The 8,157-nt window shown below is 39.5% G+C and overlaps 1 protein-coding gene across 1 annotated transcript in view; it reads right to left on the bottom strand.

Moving 5' to 3' along the window:
- Positions 1-6,178, bottom strand: part of znf462 (zinc finger protein 462) — a 49,618-nt gene extending 43,440 nt beyond the window's left edge. Inside the window, exon 1 of the mRNA XM_016494253.1 lies at positions 5,603-6,178. The gene's annotated coding sequence lies outside the window, so the exon portion shown is untranslated. The remainder of the gene's footprint in view (positions 1-5,602) is intronic.
- Between the last annotated feature and the right edge of the window lie 1,979 nt (positions 6,179-8,157).

The raw sequence follows: 8,157 nt of genomic DNA on the forward strand, positions 1-8,157 counted from the left end.
TATATTTAGATATTAAAATGTTAATCAAAATCTTGTGGATGTCTAGCTGAGAACCTTTGTAATAAAACTCCTCTGACTGTCATATAAGACTCTTTTCTTCAAAACAACGTCACGATGACACCAAAACTAGAACAAGAACCGTGTCTGGATGAGCAGGTTTAGAAGTTTCTCACAGACTCTTAAATCATGCCAGATCCGCTCTACCACCGCCGAGGAGAGAAGCAGTGTGAATGAGAGACGTGTTTGAGACACAAATAAAGGACAAACTCACATCGAGGACTGAAAACACTCATGCGACGAAATACTGGAGCTACAGTGTGATCCGATCTGAAGCACATAAAGAGAATCTAATTAAAAACATGACACACAAGTACTTTACAGACTTTGGGGTCTACTAGAAAAATCTACTGAGCAAGAAAAGTGTGAAATGAATGAGCAAAACACTGTGGATGAGCCCGAAGACGACTGGAAAAATGTTCAATGGTTTAACGTTTGAAAATGATTTTTAAAAAACATCATTATTCATTACTAATAAAAATGATTAGAATTGTAATTTTACACTTGTAATGTAAAATAACACTATTATTGATATTGTATTATTTTTTTTTTAAATACTGAATTTGTTTAATATTTTTTTATTTGGTAATAACCAGTAATAATAATAATTTTATTATTATTATTTTAGTCATAAAATAGAACGTATAATGTACAAATAAAAAAAAAGTTTTAAATTGCATTGACAATTTTATAAGAAATATCACGATTTGATTTTTCCCCCAAATCATGCAGCCCTAAAATATCCACAATTCTTAAGCGTTCACAAGGTTTCTAGTGCGACTGTATCATGTATTTAATGTATAATTCAGTGAATTCATAATGGAGATTAGTGTAGGGCGGTCTGATCAAAAATCTGTATCAACGTTTATTTTTAACGGTTTCACGGTTTATCACGTTTTTTCCCCGACTGTGCTTTATATGAATCAGAATGCATGAAACCACTGCATTTTAATCACGATTCAAACTAACATGCTGCATGCAGCGTGAGCAGTTTTTGATGTGAATTAGATCGTATAATTTCAACACTTTATTAACAAATTATGCTACATAAAACATATCCGCAGGAAACCTAAACAGCAGAAGCTCTGAATGAGACGCAGATTCACTCTCTCACAGCAGATGGCGCTTATGGAACAGCAGTGATACTGCGTTTCCTTGGTTACCTTTTAAATGCTACATTAATATGCATTATATGGAGGCAAGATGAAAAGAAAATAAACCATCTAAAATCTAAACCATTCATATAAATCCCACCATCAATTCAATGTTTAGGATTTTCTTTCGACGCTGTCTACGTTGCTTAGCCACTTGTACCGGTTTGCCAGTTTTTAAAAAATTGATACCATGTGCGTAATTCATAACGGTTTACCACCATTATATTGCACAGCACTAATGGACATGAAGATAATCAGACAAGTGTTTGTTTGAAATATTGTGCTTTAAACTGTTAGACTACACTGTAAAAAAAAATCCGTAAAATTTACGGTCAAGAAAACCGGCAGCTGTGGTTGCCGGAATTTTACCATAAAAATACGGTAGCAACATTTTAGGTTTTACAGTTTTAACTTAAATTTACAGTTAAATACCGTAATTTCATTAACTGATATAATGTTAATATACCAACCTATTGAAGTACTGAAATCTGTTTTGTACCTTTGTAATACACTGATAACCACCAAATGCAGGTGGTGATGAGAAATTTACCGTTAACCATTTAACAGGTTTTTACTGTAGCATTTTTACAGTTTTTTACCGTTAAATTCACGGTCATTTTTTTACAGTGTACTGGAATTTCAATTAAAACACACACAGCATGCAGCACAACTAATCATGACCCAAACCAGGTTATGTAAATAAACACAGCACACAGTCACTCTGTTTCTACTGTCCACCAGAAGGTTATATAACCTATGGCTTCTTTAGATAAGAGTGAATGTGTGTGTGAGACCCCAGAAACCAATGCATCACGTCAAGAAAGCGTCCACTGGACCATTTCAATTGGCTTTTGTGTGTCTCGCTTCTCTCTCTGTGTCAGGCCGCCTGAGGAACAGCTCTAAAGTCCAGCGCTTCTGTGAGTTTCTGCCTCCTTCAGCGGCCTCGTCCGGTCCATTTTGTAGCTCAGATCACTCGACCATCAAAATGGAAGCCCTTCAGCTGCCTGGAACGAGCAGCGTCCTTAAAAACAACCTGAAACGCAGTGATCTTCTGCTGTAGGAAAGCACTGGAATGACGTGCGACTCCTGACTAAAGCCTGCAATCAGTCAAAGACCTCAATGTGGATTTTAGGAGGGACAAAGGCAATGAGAGTCATTAAAATGACCTGAAGAAAGCAGAACGCTTCTCCACATCGCCCACCTTATTAATAACACAAGCAGCCTTTGACATGCAAAATTATTCAGATGAAATCACCACATTACTCCGTGCACACAAACATCCGCGGCCTGGAAAACCTCCGTAAGATCAACCTCATACGTCTGCTTTATCGGACTCGCATTTCAGATATATAGCATATCAACGATTAGAGCCGCACCATTAACTGAAATCACACTGTTGTCAACAAAACCAGCAGTTTTCCACTAATATAAAAACTCAGTGAAAAGAAGAAATTAAAACAATCATTAATATTAGTTGCAGTAGACGTATTGTAGTTTTAGAGCTGTAATGTAATATAAAATTATTAGTAGTTTTAGTATTATTAATTATTTTTCTTGAAAAATCCATTTACAATGTAATATTTTATTTTTTTTAATTATTTTGAAAAATAAAATTTTTATATATAATTTTTTTTATATATAAAATTTTATATAATTTTTAAAAAATAATATAACCACTAATAATAACAATGATCATCCTCATAATTTATTATTGTTATTTTATAGCCACATAATTATAATCGCACACACAAAAAAAATGCAGAAAATACATCGCAATTCGATTTCCCCCCAAATCGTGCAACCATAAAATCAGGAATGAAAATAATCAACAACCAACATGATTAAACAATTTTATACACCAGTGAAATTTCACAACATCACGGCAAAAACTAGTACTACTCGAGCCTATTTAAGACTAGTCAACACAACAGTCAGTAATAAAATAACTCATCGACTCGTCGTAAACACGACTTGTGTGCTGAAATAACAGTAATGCATAAACTTTGGGTTTTTGAAACTATACTCCGTTTAAATATTATAAGTGTGCACTAGAAAGATTCATCTGAAGTTATTCGTGATTAGTTAAAGTTATGGAATTTATTGCTTAGATTTAAATATAAAGTTGCTTATAATGTAAAGCATAGTTTACACAGATACATTCACTAGATTTGTTTCCACAGTTTTTAATTTGTACATTGTTTGGATGACTGGGAATGATGTGTTTGTGGAACTTTTTCTCATTGGAAGAAAAGAAAATCAGTTAAGAATAAATAATCACCGGTTAGTTGCAGCGCGATTGGAGAAACGTCTAAAAAGTCAGCTACTGCAAACTAGCTTGTCTAAATGACTTAATAAACATTAGTAAAGCAATAAAGCACTCCATCAATAGTCAAGATCATAACTAACAGTCCATGTTTCTTCTTTAATTGAGGAACTGAATAGACATTAAACACTGGACGCATTAAATCTCAAAAGCAATTTTTCAGTCTCAAAATGCTGTCAAGCTCTTGTTTATTCTGTTAACTTCACCCTCATTGGTTTATCATTAAAAATATATGATGCATTTGTGTCCATTCATTGGTTTTCTGTGCTCAACATGACAAAGAGACAATAAAGGACGTGCAATGAGCTTCACTGAGAGCCATAATAAACAGATTTGACACGTATAATCCAAACTTCTGCGCATCTATGGCCAAAAATACTACAACAACACCAGTCACTGTTCAGCAGACAGACAGTAAATGTTCTCTCTCGTGGACTATTTCACTGAAAACGAACCCACAGTCTGCTTCTCCAGTGAGCTGAACAGGCTGGACCTTCATGAAAAGTGGGTCAGCAGTGAGCTTGAACCGTGAGCCATCGCTGCGCGCTCAACAGTTGCATAAGACGGCTTTTAGCTTTTCCAGGTCAGACGCTCGACCAGATCAAAGTCAATACTGTGAAACTACACACATGCAGAAAACGCATCGAAGAATGATTTGGAGGTGGAAGAACTTGCATGAGGACAAACTAAGCATCACACACACAACACACACACACAAATCCATGCTTTTTGTTGCATTCAATCAGCAGTGAAAACAGCACAAAGAATGATCTCACAACTTCAATAAACCTCAGAGAAGCTGCTTAGAAACAGCAGACAGCAGCAGGACCTTAAAAACAGCCAGTAACCTTCATGTGAGAGAACCTGTTTGCCCTGACATGGGAGACGTGCCACCATTTTGAGTTCCTCTGGCCTGCGTCTGTCGCATTGAGAGAGAGAGAGTGTGTGTGTGTGTGTGTGTGTGTGTGTGTGTAGTGCGCTGTCTTTGTCAGCGGGATTTCACAGTGGCCAGAGCGATCACAGAAGCACACACACACACACACACAGAGCCAATGGAGAAACAACCGCCTTTCACCAAAAAGCTTTGATGGTGTGCAACACTAAACATGTCACAAACACACATGCAACTACAGCCAGACCAGTGCAAGAATATTCACTTTCACTTCCAAGCAGAAGCTTCAGATCTGCTCCTAAACGACACACAGGTGCATAAAGGGAAGAATAGTTCAGCATTTGAAGTTCAGAGAACACCAGCAGCTTGCACATCCACAATACTCCACCTGCACTAGAACTAAACTACACTTTATATCTGAGGCACTGAGATCTTCTTCTGTAGGCCACTGTAGAACATCACAGACCAGCGCGCGCACAATGTAGTCCAAAAACAGCAGCACTAAACCCCAAAGCATGCGTGTTATTAAAAACACCGCAGGGGAACTTCACGCAGACTCAAGTTGGGGGGGGGGGAGTGCAAACGAGCATGAAATGTGTCACCAGACGCGCGTCCAGCTCCATGCAGTGGCCAGAGGCAGCAGGAGAAAGTCAACCTTTGTTCTCTAGATTCCAGCGAGACTCCATTTTTGTCTGGAGGAGCCCTCGGTGTCATTCTACACCTGCGGCGACAAACACCTGGAGCCCGTCGCGCAAAACAACAACAACGCTATTTTCACGCCGCCACATTGAAAGGCTCCGGTCGCGTCACGCGTCGCGTCCGACTAATAGACGCGGAGCTCCGAATCCGCGCAATGGCTTCCAGCGCGGCGGAACATTTCGCATTCCGTCCCTCGAATGCGCTCACCGCCGGCGCGCCGATCCCGCGACGCTCCTTCCAGTGGAGGAAAACACGCTCCAGCAACGCGTCACTTGACGAGCTCCGAGGGGCCCGGTTTTTTTTTCTTTTTCTTGGAGGATCCGCTCGGTTCGGGCTCCTCTCGGGTCTGGGAAGCATGAAAAGCGCTTTTCCAGGTCATTCCCAAAGCGCCTCTCCACGGATCCCGAGCTCGAGCGCGTTATCATGGAGCGTCACGAGCGAGGCGAGATGAGGACGATTGTGAAACCGAATACTCACGGCTGGATCCTGGATCTTCTGCGAACTAGTTCCCGGTCTAGAGCTGCAGGATGTTCGCCATCTTCCCTCTCGCGTCTCCTCCTTCTCCTTCTTCTTCTTCAGAACGGCAGCTGCAGATGACCTGAGCTCCGGCTGTCTCCGAATAATGAGCAGCCTCAGAGACAAGGAAGACAATCTGCTAAGCAGGCAACACAAAGAAGTTTTGGAGTCTAGCAAGCACCAGAGGGTGCACAAGAGTTTGCGATGAGACAGTGAGGCAGGAGGAAGGTCCACAGAGCCTCTCATGACTCCAGCAGCAGTGGAGCTCAAACATGGAGCCCCTCACGGCGCTTATGATACGTTATGATGAGCCATATGATGAGGACGCGTCATTATAGACCGCGCTCGCGTCAGCTGGCACAGAGACGCGCGTTTGCTCGATATTCCTAATATCTCCACCGCGCGTTTCTTATGTTCTCCAGCACCGCGTCAGGAACCTTTTTATTGGGTTTCAAGTGTGTGAAGCTCATTGTCCAGCACAATGTAAACACCACAGTCACGTGATGCTATTTCAGCGTCACTGATTCCAAATAAATTGCATTGCATGAATCTCGTGTTTGTTTGGATATTGTTGATTTCATCTGAACCTGGCGTGCACCATTCATTCTGATATTATCTCCATCTATCATCTATTATCTTAGAATTTTTTTTTTAAGTTTACGGAGCTTTATTGTAACATTCATTGTAACATTGTAACATAACATTGTAACATTGTAACAATGTTCTCAGAACGTCCTCATGATGTTATTTGTACTTGAACGTTCTCTTAATGGAGAAGGAAAATGTTATAAAAAAGTTTGGGGTAAAAATAAAATTAGTCGACCTTTAAGGAACCTTTAAAAACGTTCTTATAACAACAAGAAAGCTAGACACTTTAATGTTCTTAGAATATTAAATGTTCAAATAATGCTTTATTCTGAGTGAGAAAAAAAAATGTTGTAAGAAACGTTTTTGTAACCTTTAAACAACGTTCTAACACATCAAGAAAACTTCCTAGAATAGTTAATTAGATTTTTAGCTGCTCTTAAGCACTAATTCATAAATCACAACTCAATGAGCCTGACTGACACAGAACACCAATAAAGCATGACAGAATCATAAATCAGTGACATGGGAAGCGTTCCTTGTGGTGTTTTCCATTTTTGCTTTGAATGACATTCAACTTTCAAATGGTCATGGGTTCGATTCCTAAGGAATGCATGAACTGACTTCTGGATAAAAGCATCTGTCTAAATGTAAATGCACCAGACGCTCCAGAAGGGAAAGACTTGCTTAAGTTCTGAATAGCACACTCATATTTTTAAAGTATATAGCATGCATATTTTGTATCTGTTGCCAAAATGCAACAGAACACACTGCATTGAATATCCCACAATGCAATTATTTAATCACACTGAAAACGGTAAAACATTTGCAGACAAAATTAGATTAAAAATGCAAAATGTCTGTATTTAATGCATGACACTCATGCATCACGTTGAGGTCAAAAAGTGACAAAAATGCATCATACTACTGTCTGAAACATCAGTTATTGCAGAATACTATTAAAATTAACAGCAGACCGTGTCCAGTGAACACTGTGCAGTATGCAGTGCGCTGGTGTTCTATTCTGAGCACAGCCCTTGAGAGAAACATCCAAATAAAACCAACTTATATTGATGAAAGCTAACAGAAGATGCTTTTGTTTAGTCTCAGGTGAGCTCTAAATCTTCATTACCTGTTCGACTTCCCCGCATCATGTTTCAGGTAAATATTTGGACACAAAGGCAGGTGTAATAGACAGAGGCCTTGCGAGGTGATGACTTACCGAAGTATTTCCCCTCAGGACTCACAGTTGCACCTCATTAAATGCGTTTGACACGTTTAGCGACGTCTTAGAAGTGCAGCGCAGTCGTTATTGGCCTAAACGCCTGAGGAGAGTCAAATAAACAGACAGATGTGACTGGATTAAGAGTCGAAGATCAGCATGAAGCCACATTTACAATATGATTCACCAGTGGATCCTCTGCAGTGAATGGGTGCCGTCAGAATAAAATACTCCATAATAACACTTCCTCCAGTGAAAAAGTGTTCTGGTCTGAATCAGGAGAGAAATCTGCACAGATCAAGCAGCGTTTAAACAGCTCTAAACAAATATGTGGCTGGATTTTGATGTGAGAGACAACAGGAGATGCACTTTTTCACTGGAGGAAGCGTTATTATGGATTATGGACTCTATGTTATTTTAGTTAAAAACGTCTTAATGCTGGATTTGTCTCAGCTTTTGTCTTCTCCAGATGTTAACTGATGGACTGGAGTGCTGTGGATTACTTGTGGATTATTGTGATGTTTTTATCAGCTGTTTGGACTCTCATTCTGACGGCACCCATTCACTGCAGAGCATCCATTGCTGAGACACTGATGCAATGCTACATTTCTCCAAATCTGATGAAGAAACAAACTCATCCTGATCTCGGATGACCTGTGAGCACACTTTCATTTTTTCATTTTTGGCTGAACTACTCCTTTAACAGAAA

This window comes from Sinocyclocheilus anshuiensis, unplaced genomic scaffold, assembly GCF_001515605.1.
Source record: "Sinocyclocheilus anshuiensis isolate Anshui unplaced genomic scaffold, SAMN03320099.WGS_v1.1 scaffold1031, whole genome shotgun sequence".
NCBI lineage: Eukaryota > Metazoa > Chordata > Actinopteri > Cypriniformes > Cyprinidae > Sinocyclocheilus > Sinocyclocheilus anshuiensis.